Below are 15,430 nucleotides of genomic sequence, written 5' to 3'. Positions count from 1 at the left end.
TTCCCCAACGACTAACTTCATAGGACTTTATTTTCCTTATCTATAAAATGGGGACAAAACTACCAACATTAAAGAGATAACATGGAAGATCTGAAATAGTCAGTGTTTGTGAGCATAAGGAAAAGTTGAAGGACTCTGAGCAGTTATTAATGAGATGAGATTGGAAAGAAGTGTTGGCAGAAATCATTAATTATTTTTTCTCTATCACTGTATTACTTTGTTTTGTGAAATAACTATTATATTTGTAATTTGAAAGTTATCAAAATAAAAAATTCAATAAAGAAAATAAAAACCACGTAAATCATTTTGCATAGTGTCTGGCATATAATAGATGTTCTCTAAATGGTAACTATTATCATTACCTCAAAGTCTTGACTCTGAAAGAAAAAATTCTAGAGTTCCTGGCACAGCTGAATGGAAGGCTGAAGTTTATTTTCTGTATATGATAATAGAAAATTATCTTGGCAGCTGCCTTAGGTATTATTGAAAGATAACTATAGGAATAGATTCATATACATAATTCACTTTTCTGCCCAAAAGAATCATAGACTGGAAAGAAATAATTTAAGTGCTGAACAGTTGCCAATGTTTCACATAGTCCGGCAGGAAAATTCTGAACTTAATACATCATCATGAATGCCGATATGTCCTTGAAGCTGACTTCTCACACTATCTGTAAACGGAGCCACATGCTCACTCCCTATGTAACTCAACTTCTACTCTCTCTTTCTTGAAAGAGATGAATATGAAAGAAGTCCTCTATTCAGTTTATGCTTACCCAGCATAACATACTTAAATTTATTTAAATATCTGTTGATTGCTTATGGAACAAATAATGACTAAGCTTTGTGATATCATCTAACTGGTTTCTAACAGGTTATTAAATACCCCAGATGATGTGCATTGAACTATGTTTAGTGCTGGTATCAAAACACCAGAACTAAACTCTGAACTAATTTTTAAAAACCCCTATCACTAAAGATTTTACTATCAATTACACACTTGCTATCTGCTAATTGATCTATAAAATTGTAATTATAGAGTGAGTAGGTAAGACTAATTATTCCTTTCTTGGCCTGAACTTCTTTATAGACTAACAAGGTAAAACAGGCTTTTGCAATTTCCTAAAGGTTTCGTTTCTTACTTGGGGGTGAGAATGATTATGTTCATATGTAACATAGACAAAAATGACAGAGTAGAAAGTAAACCTGTGCCCCAGCCACACATCAGAGGCAAATCCTATAGACCTCAGGGGAAGGAAATCATAACCCTTTAGCCAAATAATAACTTTGAAGTTGATTTCAAAGTGGAGAGAAAAACTGGGAAACAATTCATACAAGATTTGGCTCCTGGGGAGAAATTCACATTTTGTAGGCTAGCAAAGAGCATGCCAGCCAAAATACCACTTGACTGAGCACAGCTGATAGGTGACTTCTAGTTCTTATAAATATAAAAATTAAAAATAATGCATCCAGTTAGAGGCAAGAAATGTCCTCTAAGGATAGGAAGCTACCAAGTCACATTTTGACAAGACTGGATATACAAACCATCTCCAATTGAGAAATCCTTGGGCAAGTGTAGTCCAAAACCAGAGACTACACACTAGAATATTTTACTTGGGTTTAGTCTGAAGGATGGGGGAAGGGGATTTGGGAATATTTTGATTTTATCTGAACATGCTTTCACACCCACTGAACCAAACCAGAGCATGACAAAGCTGTGATTACTTTGCTCCCCACAGAAGGTCAAGCATATTTAAATTAGAGACCGGTTTTCTTTATTCACTGTGAATTTTAAGACGCTAGCCAAAAGTCTGGTATTGAAATTGGAGGAAGTGTGGCAGGGATTATAGTCTTTAACTGATATGGTGCTAATTTAAAAAGTGGAGGCTGGACAAGCACACCTATTGCAATACTTTATACAGAAGCCTGAGGGATTTGGGGAAGGTATCAGGAACCAAATTAACCACAATTTCCTTTAAATTTTTGGAATAGTTTATGACTAAACTGGGTGGGAAGGCATATTTTGTGAGTAACTGCTGTTTTATGCAGTTATGACTGCTGTTTTAGTTTGCCAAAGCTGCCGAAAGCAATATACCAGAAATGGGTTGGCTTTTACAACAGGGATTTATTAGCTTACAAGCTTACAGTTCTGAGGCTGAGAAAAAAATGCCCAAATCAAGAGATCATCAGATGATGCTTTCTCCCTGAAAACTGGCAGCTGGCCATCTTGGACTCTTCTGTCACATGGCAAGGCACATGGCGGCATCTGCTTGTCTCTTCCTTCTCTTCCAGGTCTATTTGCTTCAGATTCTTGCTTCTGGAGCTTTCTCTTTTTTTCTCTCCTTATTCATCCCATTTATAAAGGACTCCAGTAAGAGGATTAAGACCTACCATGGGCCATGCTTTAACTGAAGTAACTTCCTTCAATAGGAAGTCCTCCTTACAGTAGGTGCATATCCACAGAAATGGATTAGCTTTAAGAACATGACTTTTCTGGATTCCGTACAGCTTCCAACCATCAAACTGCCTAGAGAAACAGCTCTAGATCACATAGCAGAGAACCTGGGTAGGTGGAACCTGGGTAGGTGTCATTCTTGGGGTCTTGATGGGAATCACAGTTGGGTTTCCAAGACTGGAATTCCAGCACTCAACTACCAAGAACATAACAGATGCAGCTTCTGCTCTCAGCTAGTACTGCCTTTAGACCCCAGCAAGAGGGGCCCTTGCCCTGGAACCCATGTTTCAGAGACCCCTAGCCATGCCTCCCAACAGAGCCCAGAGGACATACATCCAGATTCCATAATGCCTTCTAGACCATGCTCTGTACACTGGGACTGTGGCATCCCCATCAAATGGCCCCCAGCTCACTCACAGTGGGACCTGCATAGTCCTCTCCCTTGGCCATTCCTTTTGAGGGCAGATCATGCCATGGGGTAAGGGTAAAAGAGTGGCTGATTACAAGGGTGAGGGTAGGCAAGAGGATAGAGCTTGGAAACAACTCTATGATTTAGTCAATAATATAACCATTTAATAGATAAGAAAACTGAGCCTTAGTGAGGGCAAATCCCTTGTGCAAGATTCTAAATGCCATGGTCTTTATGTTACGGTCTTCCTTTGGTTCCATCTTTATTACTCTACAATTGCCTAGAAGACTTTAGGTATAATATTAACTGGATTATTGACTGCTGTTGCCCTAGGTTATATTCCAATGCAGAGCCTTTCTTTGTAGTACTAACTTCTTGGGAAATTTTCATGTTTAAAGAACCACACTGAGTCATTTTCTCAGACTGAAGAAATAAGGAAATTCACAATCAACTGTGCAGAATTCCATGGTGATTCATGTCTAAGACATGAGGGTCAAAGGGCTAAACAGTAGAAATACTGCCTGAGAAACTCATACAATTGGCAGGACAAGAGCTCTCTAGGTGCAAAATAAGGCTTCTGTGACTAAGCTGTTCTGCTTTTCTTAACCGTGGTGATAGAGCCATTTGGTCGTTCTGCATGTAGTCCATCCATTTAGTGTTCCACCACAACTGAAAAGACTGAAAATGGTCTAAGTTCACAATCGTCCACGTGAAGTGACTAAGAAGGATTGATCAAGAACCCCACATTAACTTTACAGGACTATGCAGAGGAGGAATACCTTGATAGTGGTTGAATTCTTTCCTAAATCACCTCAAATGTTTTTAGCTTCATCTCTAACTTCTGCTCCTCTGTACTAGTTATTTCAAGCAAATGGATATCCAGCTTCTGCTGTTTATGACAGTGAACAGTGGACCTGCATGAATTTAAAGACCTTGTGAATAGGCCTTATAATTAGGCTGCCAGCCCTTAAGACTTGGTAAAGATTTCAAGCTGAATGGATGGCTTCAGCTGCTGAGAAGGAACCAGGGAGAACTGTGGGAGAGGACTGACCATCAATCAGTAAGCTGTTCTTAAAAAATTTTTTTTGTGGTAAGATATATGGTGTATATAACATAAAGTTTATCATTTTAATCATTTTTAATTGTTCAATTCAGTGGTTTTAATTATATCTGAAATGTGCTACCATTGCACCATCTGTTATCAAAATTTTTTCATCACCCTAAATAGAAACTCTGTACCCATTAAGCAAAAACTTCCCATTCCCCCATCCTCCAGCCTCTGGTAGCCTCTAATCTACTTTCTAGCTATATGAATTTTGCTTATTCTAGATATTTAGTAAGCTGCTTTTACTTCCACAGCTGGAGTTAGCTGTGACTGCTCAATATTAATGAGGGCAATACCTCAAGATAAATCTGACTCCACTTAAACACAAGGATTTATAAGATTTACTTACATTTAGAAATAATTATCATTTGTTGAGTGCCTACTATGTGCCAGACTCTGTGTTAAGCCCTTTACACAAATTATCACATTTTAATTATCATAAAAAGATGTGATAATAATAACATTTATTAAACCATCATTATAAGCCAGGCATTGTATGGACAGCTTTACATAAGCTATCTCATTTAACTCTTGTTACACTGTTTGAGATGGCTATTACTGCTATTCTTTCCTAATAAAAGAGGAAACTGGGTTATAGCCAGCATCAGAAAAACACGAGGCTGACTGAGAGTTAATAAGTGAGCTCTCCTTCCAGGGCTTGTGCTTCTGACTACTACACAGCAATACCTTCCTATAAAGTAGATGGACTGATCACCACTGTTTTACCAACAAGAGGTCTGCAAAGAACTTGATCAGGTCATATTATTAAGAAATGGTAAAAAGTGTGGTGGGAATGTGGGTTTGTCTCTCCCCAATCCATTTCGCCATGTGTTTTCCTTTTCCAGATCTGCTTATGTCTGTTTTTCAATAAGTTGACTTTGTTGAAAATAATACAGAAGGAAAAATTAGGGGCTCCTGCTACTATAAATAAAGTCATGGGACCCTAGTTACAGAAGGTTGAGCCCAAAGATGGGCCAGTGAGTCATTCCCACCCAGATCAGCTGAGCATGTCCTCCCCAGGCAGGGCTGAGTGCTCCTGGAAAGTCAGTAGAAGCACTGCTCTTGGATTACATACTTTTCTGCTTTATACTCTTCTGCATTTTCTAAATTTTCTACAGTCAGCAGAGACTACATTTCAAGATGTTTTGAAATGTAATGTATGTACGTATACAAGATGTTTATAAATTAGCTGTTACAATTTGTTACCATCTCCTCTATACATTTTTACATTAAAGCTAATTAAAACTTCTACATACATTAAACTTTGGCAGTCCATAAGTATCCTTTTCTTATCTGCTTTAAGAATCCACCACCTACCATCAGGGCTTGAAGATATTTTCCTACAATTTCTTCTAGAAGCTTTATGGTTCTTGCTTTTATATTTAGGTTTTTGACCCATTTTGAGTTAATTTTTGGATAAGGTGTGAGATAGGGGTATTCTTTCATTCTTTTTTTTTTTTTAAAGATTTATTTTTATTTATTTAATTCCCCTCCCCTCCCCTGGTTGTCTGTTTTCTGTGTCTTTTTGCTGCGTCTTGTTTCTTTGTCCGCTTTTGTTGTCGTCAGCGGCACGGGAAGTGTGGGCAGCGCCATTCCTTGGCAGGCTGCTCCCTCCTTCGCGCTGGGCAGCTCTCCCCATGGGTGCACTCCTTGCGCGTGGGGCTCCCCTACGCGGGGAACACCCCTGTGTAGCACAGGCACTCCTTGCGCGCATCAGCACTGCGCATGGGCCAGCTCCACACGGGTCAAGGAGGCCCGGGGCTTGAACCGCGGACCACCCATGTGGTAGACGGACGCCCCAACCACTGGGCCAAAGTCCGTTTTCCTCATTCTTTTGGCTATGGAGATCCAGTTCTTTCAGCACTGTTTGTTGAATGGACTGTTCTGCCCCAGCTCTGTGGGTTTGATAGGCCAGTCAAAAATCACTTGACCATACATGTGAAGGTCTGTTTCTGAACCATAGATTTGATTCCATTGGTCTATGTGTCTGTCTTTTTTTTTTTTTTTTTAAAGATTTATTTATTTATTTAATTTCCCCCCCTCCCCTGGTTGTCTGTTCTTGGTGTCTATTTGCTGCGTCTTATTTCTTTGTCCGCTTCTGTTGTCGTCAGCGGCAGGGGAAGTGTGGGCGGCGCCATTCCTGGGCAGGCTGCTCTTTCTTTTCACGCTGGGTGGCTCTCCTCACGGGCGCACTCCTTGCGCATGGGCTCCCCTACGCGGGGGACACCCTTGCGTGGCACGGCACTCCTTGCGCGCATCAGCACTGCGCATGGGCCAGCTCCACACGGGTCAAGGAGGCCCGGGGCTTGAACCGCGGACCTCCCATGTGGTAGACGGATGCCCCAACCACTGGGCCAAAGTCCGTTTCCCTATGTGTCTGTCTTTATGCCAACGTGCTGTTTTTACCACTATAGCTAGTGGTAAATATAATATAATATAATATAATATAATATAATATAATATAATATAATATAATATAATATAATATAATATAATATAATATAATATAATATAATATAATATAATATAATACAATACAATAAAGTCTGGAGATGAGAGTTTGCTTTTCCTTTTACGATGTTTCTGGCTATTCAGGGCCCCTTACCCTTTGAAATAAATTTGATAATCATGTTTTCAATTAAAAAAAGGCTGGTAGAATTTTTATCAGGATTTCATTGAATCTATATATCAATTTGAGTGGAATTGACGTCTTAGTGATATTTAGTCTTCCAATCCATGAACATGGAATGTTCTTCCAGCTATTTAGGCCTTTTTAAATTTCTTTTAACATCGAGTTGCAGTTTTCTGAATATAAGTGTTTTATATTGTTAGTTAAGTTTACTCCTATTTGAGTTTTATCTGTCATATTTTATTTTCCCCACTCTTTTGACACTTCTGGTTACTTTTATTGATATAACCTTCATTTCTAGACTCTCTTCCAGGCCTTTCTCTCTTGTCTTTTCTTTTCAGGCTCTAGCATACCCTTTAACATTTCCTGAAAACCTGGTCTCTTGGTTAGAAATTCTGTTTCTGTTTATCTGTGAATATTTTAATCTTGCCCTCATTTTTTAAAGACAATCTTGCTAGATATAAGATTTTTGGCTGGCAGTTTTTCTCTTGTAGTATCTTAAATATATCAGACGACTGTCTTTTTGCCTCCATGGTTTCTGGTGAGAAATCAGTACTTAAACTTATTGGATATCCCTTATATGTTATGCATTGCTTTTCTCTTTTTGTTCTCAGAATTCTCTCTTTGGCATTTGACATTATGATTAGTAAGTGTCTCAGAGTTGGTCTATTCAGATTTTTTCAGATGGGAGTACATTGTGCCTCTTGGACATGCATATCTATGTCCTTCAATAGGGTTGGGAAATTTTCAACTGTTATTTCTTCAAATATTTCTTCTGCCCCCTTTCCCTTCTCTTCTCCTTCTGGGACAACCATGAGGTCTTTTGCATGCCTTTTGCTGTCTTTAAGTTCCCTAAGACCTTGTTCAATTTTTTCCATTCTTTTCTTTTGTATGTTCACTTTTAGAGGCCATTTCTTCAAGCTCACCAATCCTTTCTTCTGCCTCCTCAAACCAGATATTATATGATTCCAATATCCCCCCCTCCCTGCCTTGTGGTTTTTTGCTTGTCTGCTTTCTGTGTCCATTCATTGTGCGTTCTTCTTTGTCTGTATTTTTAAAATTTATCCACCCCCCCTTGCAGCTTGCTTGTTCTCTGCTCTCTGTGTCCATTCACTGCACACTCTTTTGTGTTTTCGCTTGTCTCCCTTTTTTTGTGTCACCTTGCTGAGTCAGCCCTCTGTGGTGCTTGCGGGCTGGGCGGCACTCTGTGGTGCTTGCAGGGCAAGCCTGCCTTCACAAGGAGGCCCTGGGACATGAACCCAGGGCCTCCCATATGGTAGATGGGAGCCCAACTGATTGACCCACAGCTGCTTCCCCAATGTTTTTTTAAAATTTCATTTATTGTGCCTTTCATTCCCATAAGATCTGCTATTTTTCTATGTATGCTTCTTTGTGCTCATCCAGTGTCTTCTTAATATCCTTAATCTCTTTAGCCATCTCATTGAATTTACTAAGGAGATTTGTTTGAACATCTATGATTAGTGGTCTCAACTCCTCTATGTTATCTGGAGGCTTATTTGTTCCTTTAATGGGGCCATACCTTCCTGTTTATTGGTGGGGATTATAATTTTTTGTTGGTGTCTTGGCATCTGGCTAACTAGTGTATTTATTCTGGGTGCAGTTTCTCTCTTTAGTTTAGGGCTTCCTTGCCCTTTCTTCCTTGCTGGTTGTGCAGTAGGAGCCAAGGATGTAGTTGGTGCTATAAGCTGTGGCTGCTCAAGCTGCCCTCATTGTGCCAGGGACCAATGAAACTTCTCCCGACTTTCTACTTTGCCAGGGGTAGGGACAGAGTCACAGCTGTAGTTGCCCAGCTGTAGTTGCCCAGAGACTAATAAAGCTTCATGCCCCTTTCTCCCCTGCCAGGGGTGGCGATGGAGCTGCAGGTGTGCGCAGCAACCTATGCAGTGCTGGTCCAAGATGACTGCAGTTGCCCTGGTAGGCCTCTGATTATTCAGTCTGTGCCGGTCAAAGGTACCAGCAGTTACCTGTATGGGCTGGTGCAGGGCCCGCCAACGTCCTTCCTGCCAGAGGTGGGGCTGAAGCCTAATCTAGGGCTACAGGCCGATCCAGGTGAAAGAAACTGGTTCCTACTGTCACTATGATTTTCGGTCCTGCCTTTAGGCTGGAGGTGGAGTCAAAATGGCTACTATCAACATATGTCCAGGGTGCATGGTAATGTTTGGATATACTCATAGTGGTAACAATGAAAAACCACAGCAGGGGGGGGTACTGGGTTCCTGGCCAGTGGTGCTCTGTCGTGGTCCCTAGGGGAGCAGCGACAGTCTCCCAGGTGCAGCGGTGGGGACCGGGAGGGAGTGAGGGTTCAACAGTGAGCCCCTGATGCTAATGACTTTGCTTGTGAGCTGATAAGCCTAAAATAAGAACAAGGCCTAGAGCAACATTGTGCCTGGGAATTTCCTCCTGTCAGCCTTCATGTTACTCAAATGTGGCCAGTCTCGAAGCCAAACTCAGCATGTAAATGCAATGCCTTCTCCCCAGCGTGGGACATGACACCCGGGGATGAGCCTCCCTGGCACCGAGGGACCACTATCAACTACCAACTGATGATGCAACTGGAAAATGGCCTTATACGGAAGGTTCAATGCGGATCAGCAGAATATCCCTGTCTACATAAAATAACATGACTTTAAAATGCTGTTTGACCTAAAGTAAGGGGGAAATGGAATGGAGAAATGAGTTTATATGGCTACGAGTTTCTAAAAAAGAGTCTGGAGGCTGGCAGAAGGATTGCCCTTATGCACAACTGAGCAGAGTCAGAGAGACAGATAAAGCAGATATAACCCCCAGATATTGGTTCCTTTGAGGGCTAAAGAGACCCATGGGAGTTATGGTCATGGCCGATGGGGTTAACTACCAGGTCAGATGGCCCCTCTTTGGAAATGGTGTTTATGTGTGATGAATCTGGACTCAGATGGGATCTCCCTCCATAAGACTTTCATGCTAATGTGCTGGAGGTGCAGTTAATGTTGGGGTTTAAGATATATTTAGGGGATTTGAATCTCTGGACTGACAATGTGATAGCCAGGTCCTGAGCCTCAACAGACTCCAGCACCTACAATCTGTTTTATTGGACTTACCACACTCAGCTAAGATGGAGTTGAAGAAGGACAACCACCACACTATGGAGCCTAGAGTGATTACAACTGAAAGTGGGAGGATTGCATCCAGCATCTATGTGGAATCTGAGCCTCCTCTTGACATAGAGGTGCAATGGACACAACCAATCCAATGTCCACATAGAAGAGGTGGCATTGGATTGGGAAAAGTGGACATGGTGGCTGATGGGTATGGGGAAAGGCAGGAAGAGATGAGAGGTGGAGGCGTCTTTGGGACATGGAGCTGCCCTGGATGGTGCTTCAGAGGCAATCACCGGTCATTGTATAGCCTCACAGGGCCCACTGGATGGAATGGGGGAGAGTATGGGCCATGATGTGGACCATTGACTATGAGGTGCAGAGGTGCCCAAAGATGTACTTACCAAATCCAATGGATGTGATATGATGATGGGAGGGAGTGTTGCTGGGGGGGGGGGGGGAGAGGTAGGGTGGGGGGGTGGGGATGAATGGGACCTCACATATATATTTTTAATGTAATATTATTACAAAGTCAATAAAATATAAAAAAATAAATTTAAAAAAAAAATGGCTACTATCGGCCTCTTTCCAACTTGGAAAGATTCACACCCCAGCAGTTCCCACGGCTATACCCTAAGCTGCCGAGTTTACTAACCAGTAGCCAAAATCAGTGGCCAACCGTCTCCTCCTCCCCGGTGTTTGAGAAATGGAGCTTCCAGTTCCAGCCACAGAATAGCTCCTGGGGCTGCCTGCGCTGCCAAAGTAGGGCAATCACCAGCCTCCTCGGCTTGGCTGGTAATCTCCCGGAGAGGCTGGCGCAGGTCCCCCCAGCTTCCTCCCTCCCAGAGGTGGGGCTGGGGCCTAGGATAGAGCTGCAATCTGATTTGGATGGAAAGAAGCTGTTCCCTACCAGCACTGTGATTTTCAGTCCGCCCCGCTTCCACTTGTGCCAGGTGCAGAGTTAAGATGGTGGCTACCGGTCTCTTTCTGACTTGGACAGGCTCAAACTTTAGCTGTTCTCAGGATTATACTTTAGTCCGCTGAAGTTGGTGCCCAACTGTCTCTTCCTCCCCCATTTTTGGGAAGTGGAGCTTTCAATTCCAGCCACAGAATAGCTCCCAAGGCAGCTTGTGCCTCCAGTGGAGGATGGACACCAGTCTCCATGGCATGGAGCGCTCAGCTTATGAATCTTCTCTGCAGATGGGCAGTCTCCCCCTTCTGTTCCTTCAAGGATGTGACAGGATGCTCTTCTGGTCTCTGGGAGCCCCCAAACAGCTGCTTCAGCTAGCTCCAGAGAGCTCTGGGTGTTTACTAACTACCTTGTAGCAGGAGCTGAATCTAGGAGCTCCTTACTCAGCCCCCATCTTGCTGGTTATCTCTATATTTTTAATTAGGTGTATTTTCCCCATATACCACTGTATTATTATACACTGTAATAATGTCACACATTTGTTATAATTCATAAAGAACATTCTTATATATCAAACACAGTCCATTATCCACAACAGGGTTCACTGTTTCACTGTGTTAAACAGTCCCATGTTTTGTGTTCTAACTTTCCTCCTAGTAACATACACAACCCAAAACTTCCCCCTTTCAACCACATTCACAAATACAATTAATTACACTAACAGCAGTGTAATACCATCATCACTATTTCTGAATATTTTAAATCAACTGAAATAGAAATTCTGTACAAATTAAGCATCAACTCCCTATTCTCTACCTTCATTCTATCCCCTGATAGCCTATATTCTAGATTCCCACTCTATGAGTTTGCTTATTATGATTAGTTCATATCAGTGAGATCATACAATATTTGTCCTTTTGTGTTGGCTTAGTCATACAACATAATGTCCTCAAGTTTCATCCATGTTGTCACCTGCATCAGGATTTCATTCCTTCTTTCAGCTGAATAACATGCCTTTGTATGTATATAACATATTTTGTTTATCCATTCATCAGTTGATGGACACTGGGGATTCTTCCATCTTTTGGCAATTGTGAATAATGCCACTAAGAAAATTGCTGTGTGAAGTCTGCTCAAGTCCCTGCATTCAGTTCTTCTCTGTATATACCTGATAGCAGGATTGCCATATCATATGACAATTCTATACTTAGCTTCCTAACTGCCGAACTTTCTTCCACGGCTGCTGTATCATTTTACATTGCCACCAGCAATGAACGAATGTTCTTATTTCTCCACATCATCTCTAAACTCACAGTTTCCGTTTTTTTTTTTTTTTTAAATAGTAGCCATTCTAGTAGGTGTGAAATGTTATCTCATTTTGGTTTTGATTTGCATTTCCCTAATAGCTAGTGATATTGAATATCTTTTAATGTGCTTTTTAGCCATTTGTACTTCCTCTTTGGAAAAACAATTTTTCAAGTCTTTTGCTGGTTTTTTAAAAAAGTTTTATTTTATTTATTTATTTCTCCCCACCCCCTCATTGTTTGCACTTGCTGTATCTGTTCGTCTTCCTTCTTTCTTTAGAAGGCTGGGACAACAAAACCCAGGACCTCTGATATGGTGAGCTGGGACAACAAAACCCAGGACCTCTGATATGGGAGGGAGGTATCTATTCCCTTGAGCCACCTCTGCTCCCTGCTTTGTTGTGTCTCTCATTGTGTTTTTTTTCTTCTTTGTTTCTTGTTGTGTCATCTTGTTGCATCAGCTTGTTGTGTCTGCCCATTGCATCAGCTTGCTGTCTTGCTTGTCTTCTTTAGGAGGCACCGGGAACCTCCACTCCCCACTTCGTTGTGTCTCTCATTATGCTTTTCTTTTTTCTTCTTGTGTCTCTTGTGTCAGCTTGCCATGCCTGCTCGTTGGGCCAGTGAGCTGTCTTCTTTAGAAAGTACCAGGAACTGAAACATTGCTTTAGAAAGTGCCTCCCTTGTGGTAGGCAGGAGGTCAATCTTTTGAGTCATATCTGCTTCCCCTTTGCCCATTTTTTAACTGGGTTGTTTGTCTTTTCATTGTTGAGTTGTATCTTTTATACTTCTTGTGGGTCTATAAAGCCCCCAAGCGAAGGAGGCAATAATTATTCTAGGCCATACAACTGCTCAAGTGAGCACAACTCATGATTAGATTAATTTAACATTGGTACAGGCATATAAAAGGTTATCCTCATTTTGGATGAAGAAAGTGCTAATCAATGGAGGAAGGCACAAGTGGATTTGGCATTAATGGGTCCTAGACAAAAGACATATGAAGTAGCTACATTTGCCCCAAATGACCACTAGTTATTTAAAGGGGTTTAAGATATACCCAGGGGATCTGAATCTCTGGACTGACCATATCATAGCCAGGTCCTGAGCCTCAACAGACTTCAGCTCCTACACTCTGGTTTATTGGACTTACCCCACTCAGTTAACATGGAGTTGAAGAATGTCAACCACCACACCATGGAGCCAAGAGTGCCTACAACTGAAAGCAGGAGAATTGCATCCAGCATCCATGTGGAATCTAAGCCCCCTCTTGACACAGATGTGGAATGGACTCAACCAATCCAAGGTCCACAGGATGGAGGAATAGAATATGTATTAGAGTGGACTTACTGATATTCTATTAATGAACTATTGTGGTTAATAATCGAAGAAAATATGGCATTGGTGTGGAAAAAATGGCCACAGTGGCTGCTGGGTGTGGGGAATGGGAGGAAGAGATGAGATGTGGAGGCGTTTTCGGGACTAGGAGTTGTCCTGGGTGGTGCTGCAGGGACAATTACTGGACATTGCAGGTCCTCCCATGGCCCACTGGATGGAATGTGGGAGAGTGTGGGCTATGATGTGGACCATTGTCCATGAGGTGCAGCGGTGCCCAGAGATGTATTCACCAAATGCAATGAAGGTGTCATGATGATGGAGGAGAATGTTGCTATGGGGAGAGTAGTGGGGTGAGGGGGGTGGAGGGTACATGGGGACCTCATATTTTTTGAATGTAATATTTTAAAAAATGAATTAAAAAATAGATAAATAAAAATTAGAAATATATATATAAAAAAGAACTCAATTCAAATTTTCTACTCTTATCACATCATCTTTTCCTCTCAGACATTTTTTTTTCTTTTTACAATAGGCTTAATCCTATTGCTTTATGTTGGGCTATCACCCACTTCTAACCACTTTTCCATATGATTAATATTGCCTATAAAGTGCTACATTAAAACTCTACTTCAGTTACTGAATCTTCATAGCTGTTGTAAATAAATGCTGAAAGACGTGTGTGACCTATACGATCACTACTTTGTTAAGTTTTGACTAGCTGAGTAATATTACAAATATTTTATAATGTACCTAATAGATTTTTATTTTGTCTAAGTAAATATCTGACAACGGTCAGTTCAGGAGATTTTGCAGAAGAAACTGCCCTTAAACAAGCCCCCCTTAACCACTCACTTAAAAAATGGCTGAATATACATAAATAATTTACATAGACTTTACTCCTGTAAAGGAATGGGGAGCTTGCACACATGCAGCACATTCTTATGTTGGGCTGGAAGGGTGTTACTTGCAAGCCCTCAGCTCATGCAAAACATTAGCACCTCTTACTTGCCTCAGTGTAGAACCTCCTTGAGGGCAGAGGAGAGAAAAAGTACATTAGGCAGGAGAGAGTGTCTGTGATAACTCTTAGGATTTCCTTTACTGGGAGTGCTCCTTGGTGTTTTGTCTCATTTATGCCCCTGTGGTTACACACAGCCTTGATAAAGGACTGCAAGTGAAGGCTGATCATTCCTTTACCCATTCACTACTGTGCCAAGAGAAGCTTCCCAATGGGTAAATGGAGCATTGGATGAGGCACTCCAAAATTTTCTTCTACCTGGTAATTCTCTAGGACTAAGGAACCAAGTTTTCCCTGAGCAGATTCCATTAGGACTATTTCAAATGTTCCATTTTGGTTGGACATTTGAAAAATGTTTATTTTCTTTCCCTTTTATTCCTTACCACGTTTTTCCTTTATTCAAGGAAGAATAGAGAGAATGCAACACAGAAACAAAAATGAGGAGAATACAGAGATTTTAAACCTTTTTTGAAGTGCTATTTATCACTGCAAGAATGGCAACCTTTTGAAATTAAAAAAAAAAGGGCCCAAATTAGGCTGACTTCATCTAAGTAGATACCATCTGCTGTAGCAGCCTCATTTTGTCCCTCCAGGCCTCTGCTGCCACAGGTAAGCAGGGCTTCCCCTTTTTTTCCCACACCGCTGTCCAAGCAGCTGCCTGGGAGCTCTTAGGCAGCACAGCAGGCAGGAAGTCGGGTGGGGTGAGGGGGTCTCCACCCATTAGCAGCTGCTTAAGTAGTGGGCAGGGGAACTTTTCTACAGAAAAATTCAGGTCAGCAGATACTCCAAACCAATTTATACCACATGCTACCCAGTCGTGGAATTAAATTAAAATGCTATGAAAGAACCTGGAAAGCCAATCGCTTCATTTTTTCCCCTACCTTGTGCTTTGTACCCCAAAAGAATACAATGAAAGCAGTTGGACTTGGCGATTTAAAGGGAATTATTAAACAACTGGAAGGAAGTGAAGGCAGCACACTACCAAGGGAAACTGTCTTCACGGACATCATGTACCAATGATTAAATGTCAAGATCCATCATTGTCTAACTGGTGACATCTACACAGGTTCAGTAACCTGCTTATTCAGATTTAACCAAAAGACAAGTTTGACAGATTATCAGAAGCTTTGGAGGAGGGGAATGGGTGGGGTGGGGAAAGGAGTGAGGTAATTCT

The 15,430-nt window shown here is 41.5% G+C and overlaps 1 protein-coding gene across 4 annotated transcripts in view; it reads right to left on the bottom strand.

The window, feature by feature from the left end:
- SLC25A21 (solute carrier family 25 member 21) overlaps nucleotides 1-15,430 on the bottom strand; it is a 560,688-nt gene that overhangs the window by 35,123 nt on the left and 510,135 nt on the right. The window lies entirely within an intron of this gene.

The sequence above is a fragment of the Dasypus novemcinctus genome, chromosome 3 (assembly GCF_030445035.2).
Source record: "Dasypus novemcinctus isolate mDasNov1 chromosome 3, mDasNov1.1.hap2, whole genome shotgun sequence".
Lineage (NCBI taxonomy): Eukaryota > Metazoa > Chordata > Mammalia > Cingulata > Dasypodidae > Dasypus > Dasypus novemcinctus.
This window is presented reverse-complemented; position numbering and strand designations above follow the sequence as displayed.